General features: G+C 43.9%; 1 protein-coding gene across 4 annotated transcripts in view; it reads left to right on the top strand.

The window, feature by feature from the left end:
* OSBPL10 (oxysterol binding protein like 10) overlaps positions 1-16,208 on the top strand; it is a 381,826-nt gene that overhangs the window by 83,406 nt on the left and 282,212 nt on the right. The window lies entirely within an intron of this gene.

Genomic DNA, 16,208 nt, shown 5'->3' with positions numbered 1-16,208 from the left:
CCAGTGTCTGCTCTTGCCTTTCCCTTTTCGCCTTCAATTCTTGGAGAGCTGAAAGGATGGGTCGAGTGCCGAGAGGAGGAAGATGAGAGGACTGAATCTGATTTCAGTTCCTGGTAATTGCGTTGTTAATGGCACCTCACCATGCCTTGCTGGTGATAGCATTTGGTTTGTGTGTTGGACAGTCACCTTTAATGCTTTTTTTCCCAAGTAGCTTATGAGGCCAACAGAGCTTTTACCCTGGATTACTGTTATTTCACTTGGGGATGGCATTTTACCTGCAATGTATATTAAAGGATTTGTTCTTTGGAGTGGATTTAGGGGGAATTGGAGTGACTCATGCTTTTGTGTATCTAAATCTACTGGAGTATTTAGGTTGAAGGCCAGATTGAGAAGAGGCAAAATTTATAATAATGATAATAGTAATAATAACAACAACAACAACATGTACCTGATTGCAGGCTACACAGGTGAAATGTACTGTGTGTGCTGCTAAGATCTCATCTTTATTGAGTTTGTTTACTGTGGTTTATAGCTGCCTGCCAATGTTTGTTCTCATCACAGTAGATGCACTGGTTTTGAAGTCTACCACTGACTCCAAAAGCATTGTCTCTTTCTAATGGTTAATGTCTCAGTGTCAGGTTTTGTTTCCCACATCTGTGTTCCCCCAGCTGTGGCCAAGGCTCCATTTAGTGATCCGGAGAAAATCTTTGATGGCTGTGACTGCATACTTTCTTCTCAGGGGGTCTTATAAAGGAAGATCTGGATCAGTGAAAAGGAAGATGGAGGAGGACAAAGACAGAAACTTGGAAAATATATTCATTTGTCCATTTAATTATTCAGAGGCACCATTCCAGCTACTCTGGAGCTACTCCAGTGTTTAAAACACTTGGGCATCTTCTCATCAAGTAGTGGAGGGGTCGCAGGATTCAGAAGTGGAAGGAGCCCACCCTTCCCCAGTCCAGGGAATTGCCTTGGTGCAAGTAGGTGGGCTGGGTCAATCTCCCTGCATTTGGGGGCCTCATGGTGTGTCCCTTTGCAGTTCTTTTCAAATTGCCTGCAGTCAATGAGAAATCTCCAGCCTCGAAGTCCTTGGTGAGTGTTCCCAGGCTGCCACGGTGCTGATGACATCCTCCACCGGCTCCTAGGGCTTTGCACCAGTCACCCCCTAGTCACCACTTTACTCAGGTGTCTGCTTGCACGTCCTCAAGTTTCTGTAACGCTTATATTTTACCATTCAGTATCATATTCTGCCTTAACTTATTTGTAGTACTCTCATCCTCATCCCCATGCCCTGAGGAAGGTGGTTTGACCAGAACACAAAATAAATGACATAAACAGAGGTGACAGGAGGGAAAACTACACAGGTGGGACACGCTCAGGAGAGCATGTCCAGGACACTTGGCTCTCTCATTGGCTGAGAAAGTGTGAAGTAATCAGAGCCGGGGGAAGTGGGGAGGGCAGGGGAGGGAATACCCATTAAGGAGTTTCTATAATCCGTTATTATAGTTCTTTAAAGAAAATATTTCAGACATTACAGCATGATAGAGATTTGTAAGATGGCATTAAAGAGTAAATGCCTCTAAACAAATGAATACAATTTCCGGAAGAGGTAAGTGCTACAAATATTAAAAATATATTTAGGGAATTCCCTGGTGGTCCAGTGGTTAGGACTCTGTGATTCCACTGCAGGGGGCCCGGGTTCAATCCCAGTTTGGGGAACTAGGATCCCACAAGCTGCACGGCCAAAAAAAAAAAATATGGAACCAGCTTCTAATTCTTTTCCAGGTGATTGGTGGGGTTGTGAGAACTCAGTAAAACACTGAAAGGCAAATCTTGAATAGGCTAAGGAAGATGAGTGTTAGCAAAAGAAAACCTCAGGCCACCAATGGACATTTATTTGGAAAGTTAGAGCAGTGTGTCCTGACGTCAGCATTTAGCACACCTGTTACCTTGGGCCAGTTCCCTTATTGCACTGGGCTTCCGTTTTCCCATCTGTTAAATGTTGAAGATGGTGTTACCCCTATGCTTCTCATTAGTTCAGTGTGGGGATTAAATGAAGACATCGGTGTATAAGGGGCTGAGAATAGTTCAGGATCCTGGGAAGTGGGAGCTATTATTGGATCTTCAATTTGCCCCTTGGTAAATGGACCCTTTCTGGTCCATAAAATTCTTGGTCTAATTTTTGAATGCTGGGATGACTCTGGGACTCCATTAACGTAATTATCCTAGAGTTCTTTGAGGGGAGAGAGATCATTTAAAACTTGGAACCAGACATTTACATCTCTGTGGGAAGTGACTTACTCCCTCTTCCAGCCTCTAATCCCCATCTCCCTTCCTTGCTTTTCCTCCTTAACACTTAACCGCCAGCTGACATGCTCCATATTTTACTCTTTTGTCTTTCTGCACTAGGTGTTAGCTCCCTGAGGACAGAGAATAATTTCACCTGTCTTGTTCACTGCTGTATTGCCAGTGCCTAGAACAGGGTGTGGCATATAATAAAGGTTCAGCAAGTATTATTGAATGAGTAAGCAAACGAATGCATGACAGAGAAGAAATCAAACCAGGACTTAGTTCTGTTTTGGCCAGTGTTTGCTACTGTTATAATTCTTAGTTCTCTACCTGCTCATAGCCTTGTCCTTGAGTTAGTACGTTTATCATTTGCCCTGCTGTCCGCAACCATCAGTCTTTGTCTTCTGGGTCAGCAGACATGCCCACCCTGACTTCAGACCCGCCACAGCCCACCCAGGGTGGACCTTTAGGGACTAGATTTCCAGGGCTTGCTTTTGTCTTGATCTGCGTTAACATACTTTGAGAAGGTAGTGTTTAGCCTCCAGCCATGATTTCCCAGGATTTTGGGGCCACCTGGCCCATTTAGCAAAGCCAGTAGGGGCATATATTAACTTTAAAAATCATACTGCATTAAAATGAATGGTTTTTGAATATTCCAGTAGTTTTAGAGGTAATTGGTGGTGATACTAGGTTTGAAAATCACTACTCTGGTTTAACGTTCTTGCCTCTGTGTACTTTGGAAGGATTTGCACATCTTGCTGTCTGGGTTGTCAGATTGTTCTGAGGCTGCACTCAAATAGTTTAGGGACACTAGATCGTTTCATTGACAATAATAATAAAGGGGCAGTTGCTTAGTGTACGAAACTGCATATTACATATAATATATGTAATATGCACAATATATCTAATATATTGTATATGTTATAACCTGCTGTGTGTTAATCATTCCCTGCAGGATCCCCTCTCCCCCACCTGTTAATTTTATTATTATTATTTTTAAGTTTCTTGATTTATTTGGTTGCACCGGGTCTTAGTTGCGGCAGGTGGGCTCCTTAGTTGTGGCAGGCAGGCTCCTTAGTTGCGGCAGGCGGGCTCCTTAGTTGCAGCACATGGGCTCCTTGGTTGTGGCATGCAAACTCTTAGTTGCGGTATGCATTTGGGATCTAGTTCCCTGATCAGGGATCGAACTCGGGCCCCCTGCATTGGGAGCGCGGAGTCTTAACCACTGCGCCACCAGGTAAGTCCCCTCCCCCACCTTTTATTTATTTTTTTAAAAATTTATTTATTTATTTGTTTTTTTATTTTTGGCTGTGTTGGGTCTTCCTTGCTGTGCGCAGGCTTTCTCTAGTTGCAGTGAGCGGGGGCTACTCTTTGTTGCGGTGCGCAGGCTTCTCATTGTCATGGCTTGCTGCAGAGCATGGGCTCTAGGCGTGCCGGCTTCAGTAGTTGTGGCACGTGGGCTCAGCAGTTGTGCACTCTCTAGAGCGCAGGCTCAGTAGTTGTGGTGCACGGGCTTAGTTGCCCCGCGGCATGTGGGATTTTCCCGGTCCAGGGCTCAAACCCGTGTCCCTTGCATTGGCAGGCGGGTTCTTAACCACTGCGCCACCAGGGGAACTCTCCCCTGCTTTTAAAACGTACATGTATTTGGGGAGATTTACACCAAATGGTTACCATAGTTTTCCTTGTTGGTGGGATTGTGGTTGATTTTTATTTTCTTCTCTTCTCTTTTTTCCATTATTTTTTCCCCCTAAGGTTAACTTACATCCATTTTGCGGTTCGAAAACGTTATTGAGAAAAAGGAAAGCTGCCCACACCTTTTCACATAATCTCTGAATAACTGAGTTTTTGAGGATAAATTTGAAGTCTAACATACATTCAGAAAAGTACAGAACTCATAAGCGTACATAATTCAATGAATTTTCATACACAGAGCACACCCAGATCAAGAAAGAGCAGCCCCCCAACCCCATTCCTTGCAGTCATCCCCTCAACCCCCCCGGAGGGCTCCACTATTCTGTTTTCTAGTACCGTAGATTAGTTAGGCCTTTTTTTGAATTTCATATCATACAGGATGTGATCTTCTGTATCTGGCTTCTTTCTCTTAACATTATGTTTGAGAGCCCCACCCGTGTTGTGGTCTATTTATTTCCACTACTGTTTGGTGTTCCATTGTGTGAATATACTAAATATGTTTATATCTATTGCAGATGCAGATAGACATTTGAGTTCTTCCCAGTTTTTGGCCCATACGAATAGTTTTGGGAAATAATATGTATGCCTTTCTGTGGGTGGCTACCTAGGAGTGGAGATATTGCAAATGTCCCCCTTATGAGATATTGCCAGAGAGTTTTGCAGAGTGGTTGTGTCTGTTAATACTCCTCCAGAAATGTGTGAGTTCCAGCTGTTCCACAGACTCTTGCACACTTGACATCGTCTGTTGTTTTCACCGTAGCCAATCTGGTGGGTATGTGGTGGTATTTCATTGTGTGGTTTTGATTTGCCTTCCCTGAAGACTAATGAAGTTTAGCGTCTTTTCATGTATCTATTGGCCATTTGGATGTTATGTTTTGTAAGGTGCTATTTAAGTCCTTTGTCTATTTATATATTGGGGTATCTGCCTTTTTCGTATTGACTTGTAAAAGTTCTTTTCTGGATACAAGTTCATTGATGGGTCTGTATACACATGCACACAGGCAGTGCATATTAGAGAAGGCAGCTATCTTCTTTCACTCTATGGTTTGCCAGTTCATCTCTTCCTATTGTCTTGGTAAACATAAAATCTTAATTTTAATGTCACATTTTCAATGTTTTCCCTTTATGTTTGGTTCTTTTTGAGACCTGTTTAGGAAATCTTTGCCTACCCCATGGTAATGAGATGTTCTCTGATGTTTTCTTTCAAGAGAAAAAAACCCTTTTATTAATTTGAAATTAATAAATTAATTTCTTAGGAGTTTGAGTTGATCCTGGGGGAATGTAGACTGCTGGCAGAAGCAATACAGCTTTAAGGCTTCCAGTCTGTATTAGTTTTCTTATGGCTGTTATGAAAAATGACCACAAACTTGGTAACTTTAAACAACAGAAAGTGATTTTCTCATAGTTCTGGAGGGCAGAAGTCTGAAATCAGGTTCACTGGGTCGAAATCAAGGTGTTGGCAGGACCGTGCTCCCACCGGATACTCTAAGGGAAAATTGCTTCTTGCTTCTTCCAGCTTCTGGTGGCTGCCAGCGTTCCTTGGCTCGTAACTGCATCACTTCAGTTTCTGCCTGTCTTCATGTTGCCTTCTCCTCTGTGTGTGTCAAATCTCCCTCCGCTTCCCTGTTAGAAGGACTCCTATGAATGCATTTAGGGCCCACCTAGATAATCCCTCCATTTCAAGATCCTGAATTTTATCAATCTGCCATATGCCAAAAACTTTGCTGTGTAAGGTAACAGTCACAGGTTCCAGGGATTAGGATGTGGACATCTTGGTGGTGGGGGGGTATTGCATCCCGACAGTCATAATTCTAAGGTGGTTCTTTAGCTCTCCAGCTCCCTTCCCCATCCACCTTTCCTGCCTTCTACCAGTTGCCATGGTGACGGCCATCTCTCCCATGGAAGGGCGCAGGTTGCTGTCATGACTATAATGGGCTTGTTAGGAAGCATTGGTGGGCTCATTCATCTTTGTTTGCTAGACAGACCCCTTGGGCAAATATTAGGTAGGTAATATTGTGAGGGAAATTGTTTCTAATGCCTGTGAGTAAACCTAATTTACTTTAATGGGCAAATCGGGGTTTCTTTGGGGTTTCTTTAAGTTCTACTGAGCAGTTAGTTTTGGAAGGAATCATGTGATAATCTGTTTTCCATTTTATCATCAGAATGACTCATTAGTCCAAGGACTTCTTTTTAAAGTTATAATTAACATACAATACAATGCACAGGTCTTAGGTGCTCTGTTTGAATTTTGATACTTGTTTATACCATGTAACCACTGCTCCAAAAGGTACAGAACATTTCTGCCCCCCGGGAAGTTTCCTTGTGCTTCTTTCCAGTCCATTCCCCTTTCCCTGCAATCTGTTTCTGATTTTTATCACCATGAATTTGTTTTGTTCTTTGGGTTTCATGTAGATAGAACCATACAGTATATCCTTTTTGGAGTCTGGTTTGTTTAGTTCAGAAAGATGTTCTGAGATGCGTCCACATTGCCGCCCCTCTCAGTAGTTTATACTGGGTTTCTTTCTGTTGTTGAGTCATAGTGCATTTGTGGATACACCACAGTTTGTTTATTGATACACCTGTAGATGGACGTTTGGGTGGTTTCTAGTTTTTGGCTATGACAAATAAAGCTGCTGTTTGTGTACAAGTCTGTGTGTGGACACAAGCTTTATTTCTCTTGGGTCAACACTGGGGTTGGAATTGTAGGGTCCTAGGAGAGGTGCATGTAGAAACTGTTAGAGTGGCTGGACCGTTTCCCACTGCTCTCCATCAGTGTATAAATGAATGCGTTGCTCCCCATCCCGGCCACCTTCCGTGTTGCCACCTGGGGAGCTTTTGGAAGCTGGGACTGCCTCCTTCTCCTGGAATCGCCTTGCTTCTGAGGGGACAGCCTGCAGGAGCACAGGCTGGTGACGTGCTTAGACCCCCTTGCTGGTCCAGCTTTGCCTCGTTTTTGCTGCACGACCTTTACAAGTCACTTACCTCTTTGGACCCCGGTTTCCTCATCTGTGCCTGAGGCCAGCCTCATAGCGTTGCTGTGACCTACTGCATGCATCGGGCCTGGCACAGTGCCTAGCACGCAGTAGTTTGTTTGCTGGGAGTCTGGTATTTTAAACAGACCAGTGGGTGACTTCGTGGAACCTGGGGGTGAGTTGGTGGTCATTGTTGACCCAGCCGTAGCCAGTATGCAGCTATTTCTCAGCCCTTCCTCTCCCTGCTCAGGGCCCCAGGTGACAAATGGTTTGATTTGTGTAACGGGTGCTGGTCTCTATTGGCTGCCCAGCCTCTGGCCCGGCAGGGTGTGCTCCAGCGGACAGCTGTTGGAGAACCCTGGGAGGAAAGGAGAGATGAGGGCCTTTGTGTGCTAAAAGCAGGATTGAGATGATTGTGCCGGAAATATGGGAGGCGTTTTGCACATTTCCTCTGGGCAGCTCCTGATGGGATTTCGGGCATGGCCAAGACAGAATTAGAAAGAAAACCATCCAGAATTTGGTTTTGATAACCCAGACTCGATTGGATATGGTCACAGCCCAGAGAGAAAGTGCTTTATTTGTGCCTTGTGTAATGTTATCAAGAATAACGATACAGGGCTTCCCTGGTGGCGCAGTGGTTAAGAATCCACCTGCCAGTGCAGGAGACATGGGTTCGAGCCCTGCTCTGGGAAGATCCCACATGCCGCGGAGCAACTAAGCCTGTGTGCCACAACCACTGAGCCTGTGCTCTAGAGCCTGCAAGCCACAACTACTGAGCCCACGTGCCACAACTACTGAAGCCCGCGCACGCCTAGAGCCCCTGCTCCGCGACAAGAGAAGCCACCACAATGAGAATCCTGCGCACTGTAACGAAGAGTAGCCCCCACTCGCCAACTAGAGAAAGCCCTCCCGCGGCAACAAAGACCCAACGCAGCCATAAAAAAAAAATAATAATAATAACGATACAGTCAGGAAAAGTGGTACACAAGCCTGTTCTCTGAAGGTCGGAGAAGGCATTTGAGCCATGAATAACCTTTTCACGTTGTGCGGTAGTTTTTAAAGGACTATTTCTGTTTCTGTGTGGTTTGGTCCCTTTCTAGAAGTATTTTGATGAAAATGTAACAAGTTGAAAGGTGACCGACCTCGGTGTTTAGTAACTCTTTTCCAGGATGTGTTGTGTTTATCTGCAGTGCCGGTCACGTGGCCGGTGAGCCACGAGCAGGTATTGGGAACCACCGAGGAAGCCGTGGGATTCAGGTTCTCCCGAGTGTGCGTGGGGCTGGGGCTCTCCGTGAGCCCCTTGTTCGGGGGGAGTTAAGTGGATTAGGCAACAGGTACGTCCCTGCAATGGTCACTCCGTCAGAACTGTGATGGGTTGTGAACAGTGCAGGGAACGCCGCCACGGCGGTTTTTCTGGGCCCCTTGGTTGTTCAGTCGGGAGACTTTCCAAGCCCTGCGTGAGTTGGCAGCATCAGCCCCCAGACGCGCTCCTCTCTACGTGTAATCAGGCCTGATGGATGTTCACACCCCACGTACTTGTTGAGCACCTTTTTTGTGTATACCAAATGCCGTGCAGTATTTCTGGAGAAAACTCTAGTTCAAAAAGGTGCATGCACCCCAGTGTTCGTTACAGCACTAGACATGGAAGCAACCTAAGTGTCCATCGACAGATGAATGGATAAAAAAGATGTGGTACATACACACACACACACACACACACACACACACACACACACACACACAATGGAATATTACTCAGCCATAAAAAAGAACGAAATAATGCCATTTGCAGCAACGTGGATCGACATAGAGATGATCCTACTAAGTGAAGCAAGTCAGCCAGAGAAAGACAAATATATGGTATCACTTACACGTGGAATCTAAAAATTGATACAAATGGGCTTATTTACAAAATTGAATATACTCACAGACATAGAAAATAAACTTATGGTTACCAAAGAGAAAAGGGGATGGGGGAGGGATAAATTAGGAGTTTGAGATAAACAGATACAGACTATTGAATATTATATATAAAATAGATAAACAGTGAGGTCCTGCTGTATAACACAGGGAACTATATTCAGTATTCTGTAATAAACCATAATAAAAAAGGATATGAAAATGAATATATGTATCAATCACTTTGCTGTACACCAGAAACTAATACAACATTGTAAATCAACTACACTTCAATTAAAAACAAATAAACAAATGCCCTGAGAGATGGGGGGGGTCAGAAGAACACAGTGCAGGCCCTGCCTTATGGAGCTGACAGCCTGAAACAGGGGTGGCCGACTTTTCCTGTAAAGGGTCAGACAGTTAATATCTGGCTCTGTGGGCTCTGCGGTCTCCATGGCAACTCCTCAACTCTCCCATTGTAAACAACTGGGTGTGTCTGTGTTCCAGTAAAACTTTTATCTACAGAAACAGGTGGTGGGCTGGATTTAGCCTGTGGGCTGTGGTTTGACCATCCCTGGTCTGAAATGACATGCAGACCCCTCAATCAGGGAGTCAAGGCAGCCTCATGTGGTGGCAAAGGATATGGATTCTGTAGTCCAACAGCCTGTGCTTGCATCCTGGCTCTGCTGTTTACAACCTGTGTGGCTGTGGACCATCTAGTTTACCTCTCTGTGCCTCGGTTTCTTCATCTGTAAAATGGGGGTGTTATAGTGTCTGTGTCATAGGGTTGTTGGGATCAGCTTCAAAGCTGCGTGTAAACGGCTTAGAACAGGGCGTGGCCCATAGAAAGTACTTATGATACAGGGTGGGGTGGGGTGGGGTGTGGGGGGCTGATGCTACCCGAGAGGAAGCACCTGGGGAGAGCCCTACCTGGTGGGGATAGAGGGGAAGTGGCAGGTGAGGGGAGACCTAGGATGTCTAGGGGGTTCATCGTGCAGCCCAGGGCTTGGGGAGAGCTTCCCTGGTAGAAGCTCTGTGAGTACAAAGGTTGGGAGGCATGGAAGGAGGGAGTTAGTTTGGTATGGCTGGAATGCAGGTGGTACATGGGCTGTGGCCAGAGACTAGCCAGTAAAAGATAGACCAGGCTGGAAAAGCCTGTTTCCCGAAGGACATCTCAAGCTGCCGAGACCACAGGTCATAAAATGTCAGCACTGCCAGAGGGGAAGGGATACATTTGTGGGCCCAGGGAGCATCGGACACTTTACATTTACAATTTAATCCTTAACATGCGATGAGAGGTGTTGCAGATTTATCCAGTCTCCCCTTCTTCTATAGTCATAGAACCCCAGGTTTAATCTGGATGTGTGCTTTGTCCTAGGTAAAACTATATTTGCACCCCTCATTCCCCCCTCGCAGCTAGGGATGGCCATGCGATTGTATTCTGGTTACAAGCAGAGTGGTCACATAGTAGTTTCCTGGAACCTTCTTTGTACCTTTCCCCTTTTTTCCATATTGGAATATAGACATGTGGCCGAAACTGGAATATAGACGTGATGGCTGGAATACCAGCAGTCGTCTTTTTTTTTAAATAGATTCCTGGAGTCATGGCAGGTCCTCCATTTTTAAAAATATTCATTTTATTTATTTTATTTATTTGGTTGCGCTGGGTCTTAATTGCGGCAGGCACGCTCCTTAGTTGCGGTTCGCCGACTCCTTTAGTTGCGGCACGTGTGGTCCTTTGTTGTGGCAGGCGGGCTCCTTAGTCGCGGCATGTATGTGGGATCTAGTTCCCTGACCAGGGAGTGAACCTGGGCCCCCGGCATTGGGAGCGCGGAGTCTTACCCACTGGACCACCAGGGAAGTCCCCCAGCAGTCATCTTGAGTCTTCATGTGACTGGGATGAAGGCTATCAAGGCAGAAGATGCCTCTGATGACTTTGTTGATCAGAGCCACCTCACAAATCCTGGGCTGCCATCTTCTGGACTTTTCTATTGGGGGAATAAGCTTTTTTTTTAAGTCACTATTCGCAGCCATATCTAACCCTAACTGATGCAGGTGGAATCTCTGTTTTACAGATGAAGAAACTGAGGCATAGAGTGACCTAAGTTGCCCAATTAGTCAGGTGTGGAGCCAGGATCTGTCTGACTCTGGAGCATGTTTTCTTTCCATTACCCTGGAAGGAACTTGGAGATCTTCCACCCCCTCATTTTATAGATGAGATCACTGAGGGCTTTGCCTCAGGGTAAACCAGCAGTTCATTCCACTGCAAGGTAATCATTGCTCTGTTTTATCCCTCATTCACTATCTCTTCAGCCCTGGCCTTTCCCAAGAAGGGTCCCTGTGTTGTAATTAGTGATTTTGTAGCCTTCCCCTGGGCAGAATTTCCTTCTGTGAGTAGTTGATGTTTGGTGGGTTTTCCCTGGTCAGAAACAGGCACTGTTTTTGGGCTGTATGTTTAGAGCTTTCACAGCCTTGCCTCTTGCCTCCTGTAGTTCTTAGTCATATCTTTTCTTACTGTACTGTCCTGTCTTCACTCGGGCTCCAGGGGCTGGCTGAGGGGGCCCTGTGACTCTTTGGAAGCGCTGACAGATGAATCTTGATTGACATGGAGAACTCCCAGGTCATGAAGCTCAGAGTGTGGACTTTGGCTAAAATGGGGTCACATGTTTTGAATGCATTTTGCTTTTGGGATTCTCGTGTAGCTGAGTTCCACCCTATTACTAATACCTTAAAAATGGGCCTCCCGACCCCTTTGGCTAATGGCTCAGCACAGAGATTTTCTGTGTGCCTGTTCGAGCTGACTCATTTCATGTGTTGGTCCCAAAAAGTGGAACAGGACAAAAGGCAATTTGTGCCGCTAGTGCTGTCGAGAGAGCATTGTTGCATACTTATTATATATGTGGCATTTCATATTTGGTCACTTTCTGTACTAGCAACAATCTTTGTGGTCATTTTTATTCGCCTGGCTAATGTATGCCTTTTTCTTTTTGTGAGGTCTCCATTTGATACCTTGGCCGGAAGTGCATTGTAACACTATTGTAGTCACTTAGTTAATCTGGAGTTTCCTGTAACTGAAATTTTTTTTGTTAAATGTCAGTTTTCGGGATTCCTTTGGGGTCAGCTGAAATTCAGGAAAAGAGTATTAAAAGCCAAAACTCTATATTTTTTTCTTCACATTGAATAACAAGATAGGATTGACATAAAGATACTTCAGAAAATCTTTGTATCAAAGAAACAGGACTAAACTTGTGAAATCAAGTTTAAGTCTGGGCGAAGTCATTTTTTGAACAAAAGCAAAGCGTAACCTAACTTGGAAGAGACTAAATCGCAGTTATCTGTGTCATGGAATTGTCTGAATTTCTGTTTATCTAAAGGCTTGCTTCCTTTTCCTTTCCAGCATTGTAGCAGTCGTTGGTATTTTTAGTGTTTTTTGTTTTGTTTCCGTCTTTATTTTTGCTTTCTTAGTTTGAAACCGTAAATTCCCTTTTAACACTTCAAAATGTATATTTTGTAACAACTAAATATAACTTGTGATCTGATTTTTTTCTGTAAATGACATTATGACAGTATGCGGTCTATTAACAGTACTGTATCCATGTTAATTATTTGATTTTAATATTTGTACAGTGAAATATATGGGGGTAAAGGGGCATTATTTTGGCAACTTACTCTCATGTGGTTCAGGAAAAATGTGTGTGTATATATAGAGAGAACGAGAGAAAACGATAAAGCAACTGTGGTGAAATGTTAATAGTTCTTTAGTAATAAATAGTTCTTTGTATCTTTGTAACTTCTCTGTAAATTTGGAACTTTGCTAAAAAGTTAGCAAAAATTTGTTTGGCTTATTTTTTAAAAAGGCTGTGGGGCATGCAGTGTATACTTCCTGGCCCAATGTAGTATGTATCTAATAAAAATTACCCAGTTTGCCTTAACCTCTAATCTTCTCAAGTGGCCACTGAGGCAGCCATCCTGCGTACTTCACCCACTCTGGTTTGGAAGATGCCCCAGGTGTGATAAAATGATTCTTAGACAATTCCGGACTTTAGCTATAGTGAAGATGGTGGGAATTGTTAGTGCCTGGGAGCAACTGTCCATTAAACTAGGTAATGCCACCATATTTGCAGCTTATTGAAAGACTATTCAACCAAAGGCTTGGAGATTTGTGTTTTTATCCCTTCCCTGTCTAGTCTAGCTGTTTCATTTTATGTGGATGTCAAACGGTTTTTTTTTTTTTTCATCTGTAAATGAGATGAAGTGAGAAGCATATTGCTTGTTCTCTCTGACTGCAACATAGGAAAATTAGAATGAATTATCATTTATAATCACTTTTAAACCTACAACTTATAAATTGTTATCTAGAATTATGGTGATGCTTGTTTTAAAATTACCTGTGAAACATTTGTTGAATAAAGAGGGCAAAGGGGGGGCTTCCCTGGTGGCACAGTGGTTGAGAATCCGCCTGCCAATGCAGGGGACACGGGTTCGATCCCTGGCCCGGGAAGATCCCATATGCCGTGGAGCAACTAAGCCCGTGTGCCACGACTACTGAGCCTGTGCTCTAGAGCCTGTGAGCCACAACTACAGAGCCCACGTGCCACAACTACTGAAGCCCGCGTGCCTAGAGCCCATGCTCCACAATGAGAGAAGCCACCACAATGAGAAGCCTGTGCACCGCAAAGAAGAGTAGCCCCCGCTCGCCGCAACCAGAGAAAGCCCGTGCGCAGCAACGAAGACCCAACACAGCCAAAAATAAATAAGTAAAATAAATAAATTTATTAAAAAAAAAAAAAAGAGGACAAAGGGAATGTGTCTTGGGAGTTTTGTGTGACGATGGGCCAGCTTCTGGGAGCAGCTCTGGGCATGTGTGGTGGCCTTGACTGCAGGACTGTAGATGAAGACTTTGGACAGGAAGTGGTTCAGATATTTTCTCCCATTCCTTTGGCTGCCTTTCCACTCTGTTGATTGTGTCCTTTGATGCACAAAAGCTTTACAATTGGATGTTGTCCCATTTGTCTGTTTTTGCTTTTGTTGCCTATGCTTTTGGTGTCATATTCAAGAAATCATTGCCAAGTCCAATGTCATGAAGCTTTTCTCCTATGTTGTCTTCTGGAGTTTTATAGTTTTAGGTCTTATGTTTAGATATTTAATCTAATTTTGAGTTAATTTTTGCATATAGTGTAAGATATGGGCCTAGCTTCATTCTTTTGCATGTGGATATCCAATTTTCCCAACACCATTTGTTGAAGAGACTCTCCTTTTCCTACTGAGTAATTTTGACACCTTTGTTAAAGATCATATGATCATATACAGAATGATATACTGTATGGGCTCTCTGTTCTACTTCATTGACCCACTTTCTTTGTGCCAGCACCACACTGTTTTGATTACTGTAGCTTTGTAATATGTTTTGAAATCAGAAGTGTGAGTCCTTCAACTTTGTTTTTCTTTTTCAAAATTATTTGGCTATTCGGGGTCCCTCGAGAGTCCATATGAATTTTAGGATGAATTTTCTGTTTCTGCAAAAACTGCCACTGAGATTTTGCTAGGGGTTGCATTGAATCTGTAGATCCTTTTGGGTAGTATGGACATCTTTTTAATTTATTTTTAATTTTTTGGTTGTGCCATGTGTTAGTTGCAGCACGCGGAATCTTCGTTGAGGCATGCAGGATCTTTCGTTGCAGTGCACGGGCTTGTCTCTAGTTGTGGCATGCGGGTTTTCTCTCTCTAGTTGTGGCACATGGGCTCCAGAGCTCGTGGGCTCTCTAGTTGAGGCACGCGAACTTAGTAGTTGTGGCCCGCGGGCTTAGTTGCCCCGCGGCATGTGGGATCTTAGTTTCCCAACCAGGGATCGAACCCGCATCCCCTGCGTTGGAAGGCGAATTCTTTACTACTGGACCACCAGGGAAGTCCCTGGATATCTTAAAAATATTAAGTCTTTCAATCCAAAGACATGTGGGATGGCTTTCCATATATTTATGTCTTCTTTAATTTCTTTCAGAAATGTGTTGTAGTTTTTAGTGTATAAGTCTTTCACCTCTTTGATTAGGTTTATTGTTTTTTTTTTAATTGAGGTATAATTGATTTACAATATTGTGTTAGTTTCAGGTGTACAGCAAAGTGATTCAGTTACACACCACACATATATATATATTTTTTTTCAGCTTTTTTTCCATTATAGGTTATTATAAGATATTGAATATAGTAGGTTAGGTTTATTCTTAAATATTTTATTCTTTTTGATGCTATTATTAGTAGAATTATTTTCTTAATTTCTTTTTTGGATTGTTCATTTTTAGTGTATAGAAACAAAACTTTTTTTGTGTGTGTTGATTTTGTATCCTGCAACTTTGCTGAATTCCTTTATTAGTTTTGACAGGTTTTTTAAACTTTTGTGGACTCTTTAGGGGTTTCTTTTTTTAAAAAAATAAATTAATTTTATTTATTTATTTTTGGCTGCATTGGGTCTTTGTTGCCATGTGCAGGCTTTCTCTAGTTGCGGCAAGTGGGGGCTACTCCTTGTTGTGGTGCGTGGACCTCTCACTGCAGTGGTTTCTCTTGTTGCAGAGCAGGGGCTCTAGGTGTGTGGGCTTCAGTAGTTGTGGCATGCGGGCTCAGTAGTTGTGGCTCGTGGGCTCTAGAATGCAGGCTCAGTAGTTGTGGCACATGGGCCTAGTTGCTCCACGGCATGTGAGATCCTCCCAGGCCAGAGCTCGAACCCGTGTCCCCTGCATTGGCAGGTGGATTCCTAACCACTTTGCCATGAGGGAAGCCCTAAGGGTTTCTTTTTTTAGGAAATATTTATTTATTTTTTGGCTGTGTTGGGTCTTAGTTGTGGCACGCAGGATCTTTTGTAGTGGCACACGAGCTCTTCATTGCAGTGCGCGGTCTTCTCTCTAGTTGTGGTGTGCGGGCTCATTAGTTGTGGTGCACGGGCTCTCTAGTTGTGGTGTGCCAGCTCAGTAGTTGCAGTACTCGGGCTCCAGAGTGCGTGGGCTCTGTAGCTATGGCACACTGGCTCAGTTGCCCTGCGGCATGTGGGATCTTAGTTCCCCGACCAGGGATTGAACTAGCGTCCCTTGCATTGTAAGATGGATTCTTAACCACTGGACCACCAGGGAAGTCCCTCTTTAGGGGTTTCTATGCATGTCATTTGCAGAGATAATTTTATTTCTTCCATTCCAATTTGTATGCTTTTTATTTCTTTTTCTTGCCTAATTGCTCTGGCTAGGACTTCTAATACTATGTTGAATAGAAATGGTGAGAGTGGGCATCCTTGCTTTGTTCCTGATCTTAGAGGAAAAGCCTTCTGTCTTTTGCCATTGAGTATGATGTTAGCTGTGGACTTTTCATAAATGG

Source organism: Balaenoptera physalus (genome assembly GCF_965194825.1).
Source record: "Balaenoptera physalus genome assembly, chromosome: 11".
Classification (NCBI taxonomy): domain Eukaryota; kingdom Metazoa; phylum Chordata; class Mammalia; order Artiodactyla; family Balaenopteridae; genus Balaenoptera; species Balaenoptera physalus.
Note: the sequence above shows the minus strand (reverse complement) of the source record. Positions and strands in the feature narration are given on the sequence as shown.